The 20,263-nt window shown below is 34.7% G+C and overlaps 1 protein-coding gene across 1 annotated transcript in view; it reads right to left on the bottom strand.

Annotated features, from left to right (window-relative positions):
* LOC113494372 (KH domain-containing, RNA-binding, signal transduction-associated protein 2-like) overlaps positions 1-14,338 on the bottom strand; it is a 196,050-nt gene extending 181,712 nt beyond the window's left edge. The window contains exon 1 of the mRNA XM_026872685.1: positions 13,991-14,338. The gene's annotated coding sequence lies outside the window, so the exon portion shown is untranslated. The remainder of the gene's footprint in view (positions 1-13,990) is intronic.
* Positions 14,339-20,263: the final 5,925 nt, after the last annotated feature.

Here is a 20,263-nt window from a genome sequence, read left to right as displayed (position 1 = left end):
ACATACTGTTACGTGTTAGTAACCATACATAAACTGTTCAAATTTCTTTCAGGTTGCCTCTCTACGACTATATTCATGAATCAATCACTAAGGATTCTTTACAAATATGCTGAAGCCTACCCTCAAATCTATTGATGTTTAATTACAAATTTATGACTTTAAAACCATTGTAGTGGTAGCAGATATCATCAATACATAAACTGCGAAAAAAGCAACAGTCTAGCTATAACGAAAATTTATAAACAGCCTGGTGACAGACAGACAGCGAAGCCTCAGTTTCGAAAAAAAAAGCTTTTTAAAAGCGAAAAAATCCTACCTCAACCAGATTTTTATCTCTCCATACCACATACGATTAAACAATGTTAATACAAAATACATATTGTACTCTCATATTAATTTAACTAACATAACAATTAGGCCCAACCTAACATAATTTATGTATGAACATTTCCATACACTGAATTACATTATGGACGCGTTATTATCATAACCAGTTCAATTTACTATTTGTATTGTTACCGCTGTTAGGTAAAATAATTAATACAGCCTATTCAGGGCAGATTTCACCAGTAATACTGAACCAAGTTAGCAGCAACGTGTTTAAGTTTTGCAATTTTATAGGTGGAATTTCTAATTGTTTAAAGCCTGTCGTAGACCTTCTTTCTTTCAAAATGCCTTTAAATATTTTATATAATGTCACATGTTTATAGGTTACGCCTAAACTACATTCAAATTAAAAACGCTACAGAAAAGGTTTATCAAAGAGTCACAATTTGAAAATCTGATTATAAATTGAACCTTTCATATTATATTTAATTGACATACTTGACACTGCCGACTCAATTCACCCCCAACATTTAAATTCTCTTTAAACTCGTTCAAACCAAAACCGAGATTATCTCTCTCGAATTCACATCCGTGAAATCGGCCTTGAGCATTTGGAAATCGATTCACATTGATAAAACATGAAAACCTTGGTTTATATTTAATTCACATGACTTACAGGGACCAACCCTTCTGTATTGTCTAAATGATCTGAATCATTTGTATTAACCCGATACGGTATTGTGAATATTTAATTGTAAAGCAGAAGGCGTTCAATCAAAGGATTTGATTTTGGTTTAATTGTTCTTGAAGTGACTGTAATTATAGCGGTTTAAGAATTACTTGGAATGGTATTTCCATGATATCCGGAAACCCCATGATAGTTGATGATGGCAGATGGCAAATAGCAGCAACATTATATTTCAATTATTTTTTTTTGCATGTAAATGAACATATTTTTAGGGTTCTGTACCCCAAGGTGTAAAAATGGAACACTATTACTGAGGTACCGCTGTCTGGCCATCCGTCTGTCACTATGCTGTACCACATGAACTATGATAATTAGACAGTTGAATTTTTGACTGATGATGCCTTTGCGTTCCCTCTAAAACATTAAAAATAAAGATCTAGGTTAAGCAACGGTTGTTAAGTCAATTTTTTTATGAACTTGAACGGTTTTTTGAATCAGTTAAAGATTATGTGAGCGTTTCGGAGGTATTATAAATAACGTGTCATAAAAACGCAGCGTTTATTCACCTAGTGCGTACAACAATAATTTATGTTCATTGGTCTGTTGCCTTACACCTTATGTTGCGTTTTCGTTTCCCGGCAAAAAATGTTTTATTAACATCATGTTATACCGTTGCTATGGCAACAGATTGAGTTGACAAGTTTTTTAAACATTGTTTTTTTATACGTTCAGTTATAGTGACATTTCTGACGCTTGTGATATTGTTGAAATGTATGGAATATTATAAACATGTTATTTCCTTTATTTATTTTAGTAATACGATCAGCGCTTTTGCTTACAATGCATTTGCTTATGAAGGGTTTATATAATTTTCTCCATAAGATAATTTTTATGGAAGGTTGAGGAGGAGAGAGAGGCCTGTGTCTGAAGACGGACGATATAAGGGCTGGGAGGATGATGACTCAAAATCATTTTAAATAAGTCAAATATCATGCAGGCAAAGCCACACTCAAAGGCTAGTAAAAAGTTTAACAAAATATAGATTAAAATGTAAATCGCAGTCAATTTCCGTTTTAGCACAGCGTAATAATTACAGAAAATTAAAAATCTTTGCAATTATTTTATGTAATTTAAACTGTCGTTGTTAATTATTTAATTGCACATAATCGGTTAAAGCTTTTAACCTGCTTTGAAAGAAGTTATTTTTGTAACGTGACTGTGACGTCATTGGATCTTAAGGGTCACTTCAGATTATAGTAGATGCAAAATTCATTGTAGATTCAGTCTAATAAAATGTGTTTTGACGAAGCATTTTGGAACATAGAATCTAAAAAGAAAAATTTAAGAAAACAATTTGTTTTGTATTACCATATTTCTTCGCATTACATTTTTCGTTTGTGGGAAAATAGGAATAATTTTAAAACATATTCTAGTAAATTATACCATTAATCGGAAAATACTATACAACAAATATTGTACAAACAGGTTCCTGAATTCATTCACACCATCCCAAATAAAAACCTCAACACTAATCTTCCCGTAAAATTCATCTCATTAACGCAACATTTAATTCCGCATCAGAATAACAAACCTAGAGCATCTGACAAAAGAATTGAAATCCCCGATCGATCATCCTCACCCGGATAAAATGGTGTCGTAAAACCAAGATGATGCATCGGTCGTCGTGATTGCGGATATAAAAAGATAAATTACTCCCAATCTGGTGGAGAAATTATGGAAGTGGTCTGATTTGCTTCAAAAGACCTTCGTAAGCATAAATTGGGTTTAAAATGCTGTGGAAGGTTGAATGAACGGAGTTGTGGATGATGACAACAGTAATATAGGATAGTAATATAGTAGTTAGCGAGGGCCAACCTTAGCATATCGTCTGCACGGATAACCTAGTGGTTGAGGTCACCACGCGGTGTTGCGCAATCGAACCCCGCGTAGGACAAGCATTTGTGTGATCTACGAATGCTTGTTTTGAGTCCGGGAATCTTTGCGAATGTGTTTTGTATGTTTGTGAAATACCCGCGACACAAGGATTAAATTCCTTACATTTTAATTTAATTTAATTTATTTATTTAAAGACTATGGAAGACTTACAGCTAAATACAATAACAATAAAAAACAGACTGATTATCTGACAGCCAATTATAAGTCTTCACGTCTAGAGCTTGTTTAGTATAAACTGTAGAACACAATAAACGCACTGCAAAAAAACATAAGGAAGATCATCACCTGAAATATGTAAAACACATATAATTATGACAGGTTGTTCGGTATGAGAATCGAAACATTAAAATTCTATAAAACAAGACAAAAATAAAAGTCTAATTAGATTAAGTTTTAAAGAAATCCAATGTTAAACTCTTTCTAGCCGAGGTCACACTCGTTTTTAAAAATGTCTAAGTCCAACCGTTTGCATACCTCATATCGACTCACACGCACTACGTACGAATTTTGCCTGTAGTTTGTAGTTGCAAATGGCACTCGCAATGGTGGATTAAACCATATAGACCTACTTGGGACGTTGAAGTAGTACAGCGGGATTCGTTAAAAAAATACTGAGTAATATGTGGTTTTCCAGTCATCAATTCATCTGACAAAGGTTCGAGACTTCCGTCGCCAAAATTTACTCAGTCAGATACTCGTATTGCTGGACCTCGTCCCTGTATTTGTCTATGATCCATGGTCATAGGACTGAGGATGAGATAAAGTGACATGCCAATACAAGATCCACTCTCTTAACAACTCTACGACGGTACATGCGTCGTATCAGATCATGATTAAGAACTCCCGATGTGGCAAAACTAGTTAGGCGATCATGATTAAAATGCATGAGTAAATCGTTAGGTATGAAATAATTTTGAATCCATCTCACGAAAGTCATTATAATAATTCTACGACACTTCAGAAAGTCGTGAATCATGAAAAAACCTAGATTCCAATAATAGGATTGAGTATTGAATTGATAAAAACTCATTTTCTATGAAAAGATAAATTTACTCAGCAGTCCTCTCACCAGTTAAAGACTGTTATTCAACATCCAACAATAATTCAGACGAAAATACCTCTGAAAATAATTAACATAAGTTCGGGAACCTCACAAATCTATTTTACATGCTCCCATAATATTATTGCAAGCACAAATATGTGTTGATCGTAGAATATTACGCTCCATTTCGCACATACGTAGGGTTACTATATAGACCCTTTGAAGGTCAACATGAATAAATTACAAGGGGTCTGTATATGCACGGTACATGTAATAAAATCTGATTCTGTGGAGTTTACTATTTAATTCTTGCAGTACATTTTGGGTAGAGTGAAGTAGTATTGTTTTTTTAATTTATTTTATTTTGTGTAGGTATAGTTGATGTTTAAACTGGGAATTGAATTTCAGGCATTTGTTGGCCTCTGAACTAGTGAATGTTCACTTTATTCAGCGATTGGTACCTTTCATTACGCACATGAATTGAAGCGAAGAGTTTTGACTTCATTTCAACCAACATACTGGTATGTAACTAATACAGGTTTAACCTCCAGATTTGGCCATATTTGGTGAGCAAGGAAGACCATTCATCCACACCCTTTTAAAACGTTATAATGATAACGCTAGTTGCCCAGCAATAAACTCGAAATATCATCCAATACCGAAAATCAACAACATTATTTATTACAAAATCGGCAGCGAAAGCGTTTTCCTATGGGTCCAAGTTCAAGGGAAGTGTGAAACATTCCGGTTTTCACCGAGAAGAGTCCTCTCCATCCATGACGACCCGTAAAAAAGGAATAGACAACAGCTATACCTAATTTCATCAAATAACTGCTATAATTTCAGGAACACTTTGTCCTTATCAGGCACATCCACAAATTAAGCTCTACTCTTCATTGCAAATAAGACCCTAATCTCTACCCATAAAGTATAATTTTAATTTCCGTTCGTCAAAAGATTTATCGTCCTGAGACAGCCAGATGGCTGTCTTAAGATGTTTGCGGTCGTAACAGAGGTTCTAGATAACTTACAACTTAGATCCGTATTGGGTTAATTATTACGCATGACAAAATCTGGTGACGTTTACTGTGATAACCTTGATGCTTAGGTTTATGTACACAAGGCTGACACACCGGTCAATATAATTGAATCGAATCATACAACATCTTTTAAAAAAAAACGACACCCGCTCTAAGGAATTTAATCCTTCTGTCGCGGGGGTTTCACAAACATTCAAGTTACATGTACAATGACACTAAGACTCAGGACAAGCATTATTAGATCACACTAACGCTTGTCCTACGCGGGGATCGAATCCGCGATACGTCGTGTAAAGTGGGTTTGGCGTGATGAACTCAACCCCTCGACTATCCGTGCACTCGATCATGATCATCATCATCAATATCAACATAATAATATAATTTCATGGGACAATTTACACACGGTTATCTGATCCCAAGCCAAGCAGAGCTTGTGTTATGGTAACCAGACAACTGATAAACTTACTTATATATTTCTAAATACATACATATTATAGATAAATTACACCCAGACACCAGAACAAATGATCATGCTCATCACACAACATTTGTCCTGGGCGGGAATCGAACCCACGACCTCCGGTATAGCCGGTATAGTCAGGGTCACTAACCACTAGACCAACAGGCCCGTCAATCATCTTAATCATCAAATCGAAACATACACTATGAAATCAATAAATACCCAACAAAAAATACAAAAAACGCAAGAGAAACCACATCCAGTGAACTGCGTATAATGATTTCATTTCACTCAGTATTAAACTGCCTGGAATATAACCCCTTCAAACTTGAACTTTTAGCAAAGTTAACCTGTTCCAGCACGTAACGAGTTAACTATCAGAACTGTTTTGAAATTCCATAAACTTTTTTAAAACATGGATGTTGCAGGTTTCTGTGTTGGAGCTAGATTTTTATATACAGAATAGGTTTTATGTCGAAAACATCGTGAGGAAACCTGAAATATAAATACAATCTGGAATCGATAATTAACGTGAGCAAGAGTGATCAATGATTGTATGTTCTTTATCTGGAAGATGTTAATGTTGGGTCATTTTAGTCTAAAATTAGATAATAACAAAAAATATTTTGTTCTTTATCCTCACAAATTGAGAAAAAATAATGGAAATAACATGTTTTTCATAGTAATTTTATTGGTGTTACGAACTTCAAGATACATGGTGGAAAAAAATGCTGCTTATGAATCGCCTGATCATTTGTTTTATTAAAAGTGTGAAAAAGATACTGTCTCGGATTAACCGCATGAAAAAATAAATTATATTTAAGAGCAAGATCATATAACAGAGCTACCAAAAACAGGATAGGCAAAGGTAAATAAAAGAAATAAGGAGAGCAGGCATAATAAGAAGGCATTAAGATTCACTTAAGAGCCGATGTTCCAAATTAGTCTATGTTCAAAGAAACATCATCAAAAGAGTTTGTAGTGACTTTGCTAAAAACCCAAAGGTAAAAAAAAACTATTAAGAACATGACCCCATAAAGAAAATTGTGTAGCCTACTTCTTTTATAATAAATAGGACCTGGTACCGCCATCATGAGTACAAGCTTTATAATACTAATACATAAGTTTCCTCATCGAAAACTCAACTATTTCATAAGTGTGAAATTACTGGTATAAAAGTGTATCTGATAAGTAATTCTTTACGTAACAAAGACATTTTAGAGTAATAAAAGACAACAAAATAAAAATGTTCACTTCATACCCCAAACAAAAAGAAATATAAAAAAAAACTTTCCCATAATTATCTCAAACGAAAGACCCAAAGAATTTGCGGGGTAAACTCTTCCCTTGTTCTTAAACGTAAACATGGATCACTTTATTAAAACAATAAAGTGTTATGAAGGCAATTAATCTAACTGGGGTATTTTGGGGCGACAGTAATGGCCCCGAGGGGTTGGGAAAGAATGTGAAGGGGTAAAGGGGGGTTTTGGACATTTTCGGCTTTTTTAAAGATAAAACAGTTCTTTTTTATTTTAAAGATTTTTGTTGTGTTGGTAATGTAAGGATATTTGATTTGAAATGGGACCAGCTATAACTGAGTATATTGATCTCCGGTATGAGAATCTGAAAAGACATTATTTTCTGCGCAATAAGGATTAATTAGACCTAAAGCGCGCTCTACACTCGCGGCGCGAATGACCGCGAACCGCGGGTGTAGATGGATTCGCGCGCATGCTTCGCGCCGTTGCGTTCCCCGTTCATTTCCCTAGTTCACATAAATACTTAGACCTTTGTTTAGTCCTAGCTACCGCATTAGGATAAGTAACCTGTAATGGTAGATTAGTGTGATAATTAAATAAATAAATAAATTTCGGGAAACGGTGTTTCCCGGCGTGAAATCACAGCAAGAATCGCGCGCGAGTGTAGAGCGCGCTTTACAAAGATGATCTCAATTATCAAATGTCATTCCGCTTTGGTTTGTCCGTTGTGTCAGACTTCTACTGCCTGAAACCCACCCATGTTTCTTCTTTCCCCGTTCGTGTACTGAGACCACGGTTACCCTTTCCGACAATACCGCTGCCCCAATCGAACTTAACTGATATTTAAAAACTAATTGGCAAACAATATATAGCAATAAGACCTATCACAATCATTAACGCAACCGAACTAAACTAAAAAAACAAAAGCGTAAACACACCCACACATACACATGTGCAGGTACATAAATACGTAAATATTTGTCACCTCTATATAAACATGATATCCTCACATTATTAACTTTACATTACATTTCACGCTTCGAGTGACGAACAAATTTGTTCTGTTAGGATAACAGGTAATGTATGTGTGTTCATGCGATAAATGCATTTTGTTTGCTCGGTGTCGGATTTGGACTATGAGACTGATAGTAGATATATTATAATATAATGTTGATTTTCTGAAGAGATCTATCTTCTACACCCGCAATAATAGTGGAGCTGGACTCATATTTGATAAAATCTTTAAAAGGATACAAATTGGTATTTTCTGTTTGAGTTTTTTTTTATTATCTCTTTATTAAGTTTTCTATAATATATTGTCTCAATGTTGTGACCAATGCACGTCCTACGCGTGTATTGAACCCCCAACACGCCGCTCACATTAGGTTTGACGTGGTGACCTACCACACAGCCATCAATGCAGGTTCATGAAGGTTCCATTTCACTTTTATAGTACAGAAACCTAAAAATACAACATTCTTGATATAAATCACACTCTAGTCACGGTTTTCATCACAGCAAATTATATTTTCATTAAATCTAATAATTAAAGTGCGCGATATCAGTACAGAGGATGTTGTTTAGTCACGATTATCCAATTATTAAATAGTTTTCCCCATGGCCCCATGGTTCAAAGGGGCCATTGTAATTTGTTAGCGGTTCGCCAACATTCTGTGTAGTGGTTGGTTTTACAAAGCCTATTGTTGTGAAAAGAAAATTTGTTTATTGTAGACTTTAGTGAAAGATATTGATTTTTTTTTGGGGTTCCACGACTATGTCCGAAGGGTAGAGCATCGCCAGGCTATGATCGAGAGACAGTTGAATTTTTCACCGATGATATTTGGCCGCCATAACAACAAATATGAAAAGAATGAGGTTAGGCAAAGGCTGTCTGTTTGGTTTAATTATACAATATTGTGCCATACAAGTTTGTATGGGATAACCATTCTTAATCAAAATTTGTTACCTGTGACAGAATAAAAGAGACCCACAGGGTTACTTTTGAATTTTTTATATCAGTATGTATGTTTTTTTGTCTTCAAGCATATTGAATGCCCGACCAGGAAAAATAAAATAGAAAGCTTTAACTAGCTTTTCCAATATAAAAAACTAGTCACAATAAAAATATTTTAATTCGGAAAAGCTTAAAATAAAATTCCTTCAAAAAAGTCGAACCCTTCGTTTAACTGTCAAAATTACAGCAAAGAGAGCAGTAGACAAAGGGCTATTAAAAACAAAAGAATTTAGTACTAAAGTTGAAATAATTATCAAAGATATTCAACTTGTAAGGTTTCACATAAATATTAAAAGAACAATGAATCGGAGACAATGGGAAACCGAGAAATGTTTCCAAAATTGTTTTCAAAAAGCTAAATTTCCTGACTATCTTTGTCCTACGGGTCCTCCCTTGTTAATGACTGCATGTGATCGGGCAGTAAAAGGTGCATCATATATTACTTATTGAAATTTGTATAATTTAAAGTAAGTTTCAAGATCACTGTCGTTTTTTCTTTTTAATTTTTGGGGAACCTTACCTAGAGGGAAAACCGAACCCGGTATTAAGGCTCCGCTGCAGCTATCTGTCAGTCTGTCAGTTATTGTGCCACTGAGGCTGTATCTCATACATGAACCATTTTAGTTAGACCGTTGAAATTTCCACAGGTTTTGTATATCTAATGCAGTTAGCAACATTTGGGACGGCCATGAATTTGATAAGTGAACATTTTTTTTGTGCGAGTTTAACCTCCACTTGACCTTCTTTTTATATTGAAGAACTTCTTTTTAGATTTTCGACTGGCCTGTTGGTTTAGCGGTTAGTGACCCTGACTGCTATACCGGAGGTCGTGGGTTCGATTCCCACCCGGGACAAATGAAGTGTTATGAGCACGATCATTTGTTCTGTGTCTGGGTGTAATTTATCTATATTATGTATGTATTTAGAACTATATAAGTATGTTTATCAGTCGCCTAGTACTCATAACACAAGCTCTGCTTAATTTGAGACTAGATGGCGTTGTGTGAATGTTGTCCAATATTATTATTATTATTATATTATTGATATAGTTTAAAAAGTACTTCATCTGATTGGATAAACAAATCTGTGAGGAGTTTGACTATCGCGTCAAAAACTAAACCACTTTTCCTTTTCCATACTTTCAACTCTATAGCCTTATAAATCGGCATCGATTGATCGGTTTAAGAAAACAAATCAGGAAGACAAACTGACAGTGAATTACTATCCCATCATGCCTTTTTTGTTGCGGGGTTGAAAGCTAATGACTTCAACCCACACCGAGGTCAAGTAGGGATATGTCGGACTTGAATCAGCTAAAGACTTCGCGATCGTTGAAGCATGGGAAGAGGTTAAACAATAGCTTAGCCTAGCATGTCGAATCGCTGGACACCTGGCAATGTATCCTGCACGTAGTTCTTGAGAAAACAGATTGTGAATACCCTCATCATTCTTATTGAACAGCAAAAAGAACAAGTCAATTGCAAGTCATACTGGCGGCACTAAGAGTTTCGTACTCAAAAAAATGTTACCCATCAAAATGACCGTGCTGATCGATGCTTAACCCTGATATTATTTTCATATTTTGTTGCTACGGCAACAGAAATTCTCGTACATCGGGTGGGTAAGCTATGACGTTTCATTAAACCAGTTTCATGACAGAAGGACGGACACCAAAGCTATAGTTTTACCCGTCGGTTAAAAACCCCTAAAAACATCAAACATCGCCTATTCAGCTTAACATTACCAAAAAATCAAAGTCTATTTTGTCTGTCTTAATTTACATGAACAAGGACAAAAGTTAAAAATAATATAATAATGAGAATCCGATCAAGCGTTTCTTTGTGAAACTTGACAAAGAAACAAAATATTCAAAGGAATCTAATGTATGGGGTTCGACTTAAAAGGAAAGCCTTCCTTTTTAATGGTATTTGTTGGCTTCTAATCAATATACAAGACTTTTCCTGCCTTTTTTCTGATTCGGTAGCTTTTATTTTAAGTTGAACTGATCTGTTTTTAATGTACTTTTTTTGCTGGGATTTGTTCGTTTTTTCCTTTTTAGGTTGTTGTTTCGAGTCTGGATGTCTTTGTGCAAGTGACTTAAGGGTTTGTGAAAGACCCGCAACGCTACGAGTAAGGTTTTAATGCAGGAGTCTTTTCTAAGAAAAATAAAAATAATAATTCAGTACTTCTTGGAGACACTTTCATCCTTCTTTATATGAGAAGACTTTTTAGCAGTAAGATATTTACAGGACATCTTTTATGTTTTCTGAAACCGCAGAATAATAAATAAAACACCTTTTTTGTTAGAATTAAATAACAATACCTCCTCTTCTCGTCAAATCCGTAAATATAACCATTGACGAAATAAAACTGTGCAATAAATATACCGAATCCATTTTAACTCATTGGTCATAAATAGCCTTTGCAATGCTAATTCGTGTTATTACGACCAATAAATTAACTCAAGATTGCGATTAGAGCCTAAAACTATTAAATAAAGTCTTACATTTGACAAGTGGGCTTGTTACTAGTAATTTAGTGAGTTGACTATTAAAGTGAATGTCGAATTTCTTACCCCATAATGTATCGACTGTTTACAGGGGTAATTTGACCTTGGAGAATTGTTTGAGGTAAGTATCGTGAATATATTATAACTTGCTAAGCTCTGCGGTTTTAAAGATATTTCGTTGCTTTTATATGTGGATGCATCGATACCAGATTTTTTTCTTAATTTCCTGGTCATTTTTGCCAATATGCCAATAATATTATAGTGTTAACAAATCAATTGTTTTCCATAATTATACCAACTCGATGTACCACCATAATAATGCACTGCAACCGAAGATTAAACATGCAACATGTGATATGAATCTAATTTACTACTCCAATTCTACTCAAAAATATACTTAAAGAAAAGTGTTACCACATATCAATATAATAAATAATCATCATCGGCCTAGCCTTTTCCCAACTATGTTGGGGTTGGCTACCAGTCCAACCGGTTTCAGCTAAGTACCAGTGTTTTACAAGGAGCGACTGCCTATCTGACCTCCTCAACCCAGTTACCTGGGCAACACGATACCCCTTGGTTAGACTGGCTGTCAGACTTTTTTCAGCTTCTGACTATCTGTAACGACTGTCAAATATGTAGGAATAACAGCCGGGACCCACAATTTAACGTGCCTTCCGAAACACGGAGGAACTCGTTATGACAAAGATGGTCACCCATCCACGGACCAACCACGTCAAGCATAGCTTAACCTGTGATCGAATCACTTATACGGTTATAGCTTAGCCACGAGCTCCTCAAATCAATATAAGAAAAAAAAACAAAAAGTAAATCTCTTAGCGTTTCAGCAATTGGTTTTCTTTTACGGACCGATGAATGAATTCAGGAACGGCGTCGGCATAAAACATATCCCTCACTACTTTATTAGAGTTCCGTATATCCGACTTCTTACTATTACGTATTTTAGGGTACCGTATCCAAGAGGACCAAACTAGAAACAAAAGGGCGGAAAATAGCAAAAGGCTTTTCCATTTATGCATTTGAACGCGATCAATTTGAGCTGATCCAAGTTCTAGCGCCTTACTTAGTTTAATGCCCCAATTTGCATTTGATCTACATAAACTGAACGCATGCTTAAATTCAGAATTGGCATTTGAACTCGATCAGGACGAACTTCGTTGATTGGAGGTCAATTATGCTAAACTTATCCGGTTGAATTGGCTTTAGGGCACTACTGTCCGTTTGTACATTTGTCATATGTCTCGACTTCTATTGGTCACGCGAATAAGAGAGGGTTACGATTTAACAACTATTCTACTATTTCAACACTACATTTTTCAAATAATCATAAAAATCAAGACAGCAAGGGTTGGTATTACTGAAAGTTCCACTGAAATTCATAGTAGCAATCTGACAACTCCTGTATTTTGTGGTGTGCAAAGAATATTCCATCGATCTATCTAAAAACCCTATTCCAAATTGCTTTAATAGGATTTTTGACGGAGATTTCGAATAAATTAAAAACTTATTTTTCTATGAAATGCACTGAAAAATACCATCACAAAAGCCATTGAATGTGATGAAACTTATGAGTATGCAATAACGTCATATGAGAGTAAAATTGTAGTTATAAGTGTAAGACGCGAGTTTTTCACTGTTTTATTATAATTTCTTGTTAACGCGATAGAAACAAAAATATCCGATATTTATTGGAAATCTAACTGACGGACTAATCAGATGTTTTAGTCAAAAACCCTTTGTTTCAGAAGTTATGGTGAAATGAGACATGAGTTTAAGCACTAAAAATATTACGAGTACACTTTTTTTTTGGACAGCTGAATAAAAAGATGAAACTGAAAAGATTATATGTCGAAAAACTAAAAATATATACCAAAGTCGCAAAACCTACAAAGCGATAGTTGTACAAATTCAAATGTTTTGTCAGACGGAACCCCATCTTCACGAGTCCCTTTCACCCTTTACCATTTCCCTATAGTTTCGTAGACCCTCTGAATTCTGATTTGTTAGGCATTTTTATCACATCCCCTGATACAGCGTGGGCTCGTATTTTGACAATACGAGGTTCCAACGCCCTTGGAATGTCGGATATAGTAGATAGTCGGTTTCCAAAGTTTGTATCAGGACAATTGATTTTTTTTATATCTGAGTTTTGTTTTTTTAAAAGGCAGTTCTGTAGTTGAGTTGTGGAAGTGAAGGGATAGATTTTTTTTATTAATTGGGTTTAAAATTGATTTCAGTGGTATACCACGATTGATTATTAGTTTAATGTTAATTGTTGCCTTAGTCGTATTTTATTAATATCGTTCAAATCTAAAATCAATTGATTTTCTTCATCATAGACAAAAGGCAATTGAAAATATGATTTGTTTAAAGTGTCATATAATGGCATATATGCATGGAAAGCCATGTCTCTCCCAGAATAGAAAAAAAACTAGTACCCCCGTATATCGATTAATTATTATGAAATCATTAATACATAATAACTCAATATTTCGAGCTATACACCCTATATATTTCCTTCTAAATATTTGTTCAGTAAAATCGCGCCCTAACAGGAAAACTCCGTATAATTAACCATTTCGATACAAAGCATCATTTCATTAAAAAGACGGCAAAAGGACCCTTCGCATGTGTAACACAATCGTAAGAAAGTACTCTGAATAGAAAATCTTACCTTTTCTCAAAGAAAACTATTTTCTTCTTCGAATAACAGAAAACACACTTCCAAGATGAAACTCAACGAACAAACTGTCAAAGTTTAGTGAAATTTTATGGTGGAAATCAGAATATACTTCAACACGATAACATCTCAAACAAATATTAGATACGCGACAAAATCGCTCTCCCCAACGTTTTACGCGTCCGATCGGGCTGAGCGACGGACGAAAACTGAATGCGAGAAAATGATGGAACACCTCTGTTCCTTGTTTGAAAATTTTAGAACGGCTTACGTCACAGTGAAAATCAGCTCGATTTCCACTTTCAGCTACTGGCATTAAGGTTGATTTTTCATTAACATTGAAGTGGACATATTATATCAGAACGTACAAATGTTAGCAGGTAACCAATGGAACTGTTCGGGATATTCGATTAATTTCTTATAGCAATAACATTAATAGTGTTTTTTATTAATTATAGAGAGTTATGAAGGACCTTTCCAGACATTGAAGATTTTAATCAAAATTTTCATTAGAAAATCTGTATTCTTATAAAATCTCGAGAGCTATTTATCCTTTCTTCGAGAATCTTGTGACCGAGTGGACTGGAATTTAATATTTATTATTAATAGTCATCCTTCAAATACCTGATATTTTTCAACGTATGTGAAACCTGAAAATGGAAAGCTTTGTGTTCCACGCACGCCTCGAAGAGAAGTCAAGAAGCTCTATAGAGCCCAATAAGTCTGATGCCTGCTGGGGCAGCGGGATTGTCCGAAAGAGTTACTGTGGCAGGGGTAGACGAAGAGCAAAGGAAGGAAAATGGGTCAGTTTTAGTCAGCAGAAGTCTGACACTCCCTTCCGAAAGCGAGAGAAGTCATTTAATAATTTCCCATCCGAAACAGTAAATAAAAAAAGGCCTAACAGCGGACAACAGTCCTAAGGACCAAAACAAAAGATAATCCAATTAAAACTGATCAATTTAATCAAAAAACCGATCGCCAAGTTCGATGCAATAGTTAATTATAAAAGTTGTGTGTCTTTAACAGAATTACAGGGAACTCGTGAACGAACGGTGGAACTTAAATTGAACGCATTTAACTTTGTTCGTCACATACCTTGATAACATGTTTATGTGAGAGTAAGAGCGAAGTTCGATCACAGCTTGTTTGTGTTACCATTGTTTTATTCAGGGATTTATAAAGGTGATTTTTAGGTTATGTTTTTTTAAGAAACCGATTGTGTATATTTGCTGTCGTGCGTTTAGAAATGTTGTTAATTGTCACTTATGAATTAGGAATATGTTTTACGAGTCGTGTTGCATTAAAACTAGTAGGTATTTAGATTATAATTATAATTTTGAATAAACTGTTTCATTAAATCCATAGTTTTTCAAGAATTGTTTCGGCTTTATAGATATTTTAAAATCATATATTGATTTGAATTAAATTTGATTTTGCTCAAGTTGAGTAAATGTCAACATTGGCTGTCTTGGATGTCAAATCTACTTCTGTCTTATAGGGTCAAAAAAAATGTGAAAGCAACAAAGAAATTGTCGATAAAAAATACACAAAAAAAATGCTTCTATTAGAGTACTTGACCAGCACTATCCCATCTATTTTTATAGTCTACATGGACGACATACCTACCTGTGAACCCATGACCTTATTAAAAGGCAATAATTCAACGAGACCGCTACTAAATCAAAGAAATTTAAAAACCTGCCTAATTGGCATTTGTACCGGCCGATTACGAAGTAATGAAGCCGTCTTTTACAGGCTAAAAATATGAGTAGAATCATTCTGTTAATATTCGGACTAAAATTCTAGGTTAAGTTCTAACTACGTGTATGTTTTCTAATTGAGAACAACCTTGATGTTTACATATTATGTCATGTATCTTATACTCCTTAAATCCAAAATAAGAATAATAATAAAATGTCATTAGTCCCTGAATTTGACCCAGAATTCGTGAAAAATATTAAAATACTTCGCTTATATTTTAAACTATCTATCTTGAACCGATTTCCATCAAACATAGCTAAGATCTATTCTAAAGGAATAACATTCAAAACAAAACAAAACTAAATCAAAATCGGTTCATCCGTTCGAGAGCTACGATCCAACTGACAAAGAAATACGTCCAACTTAAAACACCCTCGCACAAAAACAAAACAACTTCTAATACCAACTGCAATAACATTGGCACAAAGTTAATAAACTTAGAAATTCTTCCCTCGATATTATTAAAAAATAACATCCAGTCTTACTGATAAACCTACTCTGTATCATTTATTTAAATGGAAGCAAACATTGACAGACTATCAGCTTTCGAACTACCTCGAATGCTGATGCTCGCTTCCACAGTCAATATTATTGCAGTTATTTAGTTATTAAGCCCGAAATAACGAATAAACAAGGCGAAGCATTTGCTGAAAAATGGGCCGAGTTTACTTCGTAAGCTTTATTTAGCGATAAATATTAGTACGAACCTTATTGGTGCTTTTATGTTGATGGTACATACATGGTGTTTGGTGATAGTCGCTTAAATTTACGGGAGTGATGAATTAACTTAATTCGGTGAAAGGTTTTTATAGTCCTAAATTGCACTGTCATTGAGCTTGAAGCTACCCTGAAAAATTCAGCCTGCTGGCTTATCGGGAAGTGCCTCAAAATTGAGTTGCAAAAATCCAACCGGAACAACAAACAAGAAAAGTGAGTGTATAAAACCGTGGCAAAAATATAAAATATTGAATTAAGAATAATTCAGTCATTTTACTTTAAACTAAAATCCGTTAGATATAAACGTGTTTAACCAAACATCAAATCTTTTTGGGTCAAATAAAAAGCATGTGTAAGTTTTTTGTTAATAACCAAACCATAACTAATGATTTTAAGTAAAACAGTTTGATTGTCTCTGCGGGTTCTTAAGTCTTCACTCCTAATAGCTAGCTGTCAATAATCTAAATAGTTCCACAGAATGTTTAACTTATTTACGTCCAAAGCAATCATGTCATAGTTAATGAAACGACTTTCTTTTTAGGGTTCTTTAAAGGATAAAAACCCTATGACAGACGCACCACTGATTGTCCGGCAGTCACCAGGCTATATCACATAAACTGTGACAGCGGGCCAGTTGAAATTTTGAAAGATACACTCAGTTTTCTTGTTTTTTTGTTTGTCATTGCGGTTGGATTTTTGCAAGGCAGTACCCGATAAGCTAGCTGGCTTCAAACCCGATGACAACGATGCAATACTATAAAACCCACTGGACCGATTTTGATAAAATTTTAACTGGGTGACATTGACAATCGTGGGTTTTTAGATTTTTGATTTTGTTCATTATTTTGTAGCCACTGTAACCAAAGTAAAGATCGAAGTTAAGCAACGGTCGTTACAGTCACAAACTTATGAAAAACTCTTAATTAATTTGTCACCGAACAGTTCTTTTTTTTATAGTATTGTAGTTTGAATCGCGATCCCGCCGCATCAGCTCATGATTAAGGACTCCGGTTGGGTCCGAAACTAGTCGGGCTACCCCGATAAATACGCGTGAGTAAACCCTTACATCATTTAATAAAGATTTACTTTTCTTTATCCTTCTGTACCTGACCCTAACGTCCCGAATCCGGCTCGCTCTTGACCGGTTATGTATTTTACTTCTACTGTATAAGATTTGAACATTATTATGACATGTTGGTTGAAGCTGAATAAGCTTTCTTGTATGTGTATGTAGGTTAGGTAAACTTGCTTAAAACCTCTAGGTATGGACAAATGTTTAGAAGGGTAGGCAATAGATGTGATATAGGAAAATTGACTTTATTGGTTTGAGATAAGGATGCCGTAGGGAAAGTGTTGATTACATAATTATAATCAAATGATTAGGCAGAAAAAATAAAATCTTAACTCTCACTTAGTGATAATTACTTTGTAATAAGCATTTTAATTCAAAAATACATCGCGTCCAGGAATTCAAACTTACGTCCTTAAGTTCACAGTCTTACAAATCGGCTATTTCTCCATCTCAAAACAATAAGGTAATATGTATTAAATTAAAAACTAATAAACATTTAAGTATAATTGTTAATTTGGTGAGGTATAAAACGTTTATTTCAAAATAATAAGTGTATTTTTTCTATCTTTATATTTGAAATTTTAAATAAAAATATATTTTGTCTTTAATATTTTTATATTATTTTAAACCCACATCAACTATAGCATAAAACCTTGCAACGATTGTACATTTTACTTGAAAGCGCTCTGTCCTCAAACCTGGAAGTTTCCAGAAGCAGTTTGCCTACAATATTGCAGTCAGGTACAAATCCTAGTTCCAAACAGTATGGCTAATTGATGACAATACTTGTAAGTTTGAAACTGTACAGGACGTTTACTAACTACCCTTGTTATATGGCCGTTGATGATGAGGAAGCGAGATGGCACGACGTAATGTAGAGCGCTGTCTCGCTCTGACAGCGACATGTTCAGTTTAAGAGTGTATAGTGCTGGTTTTGGTCCTTGTGGAAACCTATGTTCCAGTTTGCACCTGGAATATGGACGTGAGGGGTGGTTTATTACCTTAAAGACACGAATAGAGATCACGTACTTATATATACAGTGTGTTTACAATGTAACTTATTATTATAACAAAGTTGATAACTCAGTCTTGGTGCGTGCATGTATTTGTATGCATATGGTGGTTGCAGGTATGCAGGTTCCCAACAAAGGCAAAGTACCAATGTGTCTTCTCAAACTATATGTATTTAAAAGTCTTTGTTAATGATTCTATAATACTACTGACAAACGGGGAAGGAACGCATCATGGAGAAACTAATCACTACTTTCCCAGACACCCTGTATAATAATAAAGCTGTCTTTGAAGCAAGGAAAATGACAATTAAACTGCAAAACAAAAGAAAACCTGTATACTGTATGCCTGCACTTAAGATGCAGTTTTTTTTATAAAAACAATTGCTATAAAACACAAAGACATGTGAAAAAGGGTAAGAAGAAATAAAAGGAAGAAAAAGACACCAGTGGAAAAGAATTAAAAGGTTTAGCAATGGGTTTAAATGGAATAGGATTTACAATTAATTAATTGAAATAAAGAAAATGTGGTCATTTGAATTTGAGTAACGTATGCTTCTGTTTTGAATAGCTTGTAGCTCGTGGCTTACTTGGTTACTTCATTTTTGGTTACTGCATAATTTGGTGGCATGCAGGTTAAGCTACGCTAGATACGGTCCGTAGATAAGTTGATGTAGTTTCTTTTGCGTCTATCTTGGCAGAAGGCCAAAAAAAATGAAGGAAATTAAGATTTAGTAAATAATAGGCAGATGATTAAATATCTTAAGCAGGAATCAAATCAAATCAATTCAAACTGTATTTTATCATTCTCCCCAGTAATTTATCATGAATAAAACGAAACGCACGAACATTACTCTAACGAGTTAAAGATAACAGACAAACTGAACTGAAAAGTCATATCTCAAGCTTGTTCTAGTAAAATAACAGAAAAATATGAACCGTATTGAAACGAGATACTCTGAAACAAATTCTATTAGGAAATGTAAACAGGAGCCGCGACGCGAACTATCTTAATACATTAACGGTCAAACTTAGTAAGCAAGTCGCGGGGCGGGATGCGTATTGGCAGAGTGTAGTTCGTTGAGCGCTGAAGTGGGGTAGGAAATATTGTCTTGTTTCAGAGTAAAGCTAACTTAGCTGGTTTGTAGGAGCAACGTGAAGATATAGTTATGATATCATTAGCTTTTACTCGCGACTTTGTCCGTATGGCTATTTAGAAAATTAAAAAATCTGGCATATTAGTTTCAGTCTTTTTTCCCATTTTGGTATCATATGTAATTCCTACTCTAGTCCTATTAATCATAACGTTATGATTTATATCCGATTGCCTTGGTAAATGGGAAATCTAACACTGAAATAATGTTTAAAATCGGATCCCTAGATAAGTGCGTCAATCCAACAAACAAAATAAACTCTTCAGCTTTATAATTTTCGAATAGTTCGAAAAAACTTAAAATTTAAATATTTTTTTAATAAATCTTCGGAAGGTTTTGTTCGCTCTGTAGGTTAGCGATTTCAGATCCAAATATTTGAAATCCAGATTTCGTAGCGATGTTTTCCATCACCGTTTATGAGAGGTGATTAAATACTTTGCCTGCATTGGGATCGGACCTGCACCTCATGCGCAAGGCCACCATAGCACTCGTTACTGAGCCGTCTAATTTATTATATTACCCATCAGAAACAACTCCTATCAAAAACTCTCTG

This window comes from Trichoplusia ni, chromosome 5, assembly GCF_003590095.1.
Source record: "Trichoplusia ni isolate ovarian cell line Hi5 chromosome 5, tn1, whole genome shotgun sequence".
NCBI lineage: Eukaryota > Metazoa > Arthropoda > Insecta > Lepidoptera > Noctuidae > Trichoplusia > Trichoplusia ni.
This window is presented reverse-complemented; position numbering and strand designations above follow the sequence as displayed.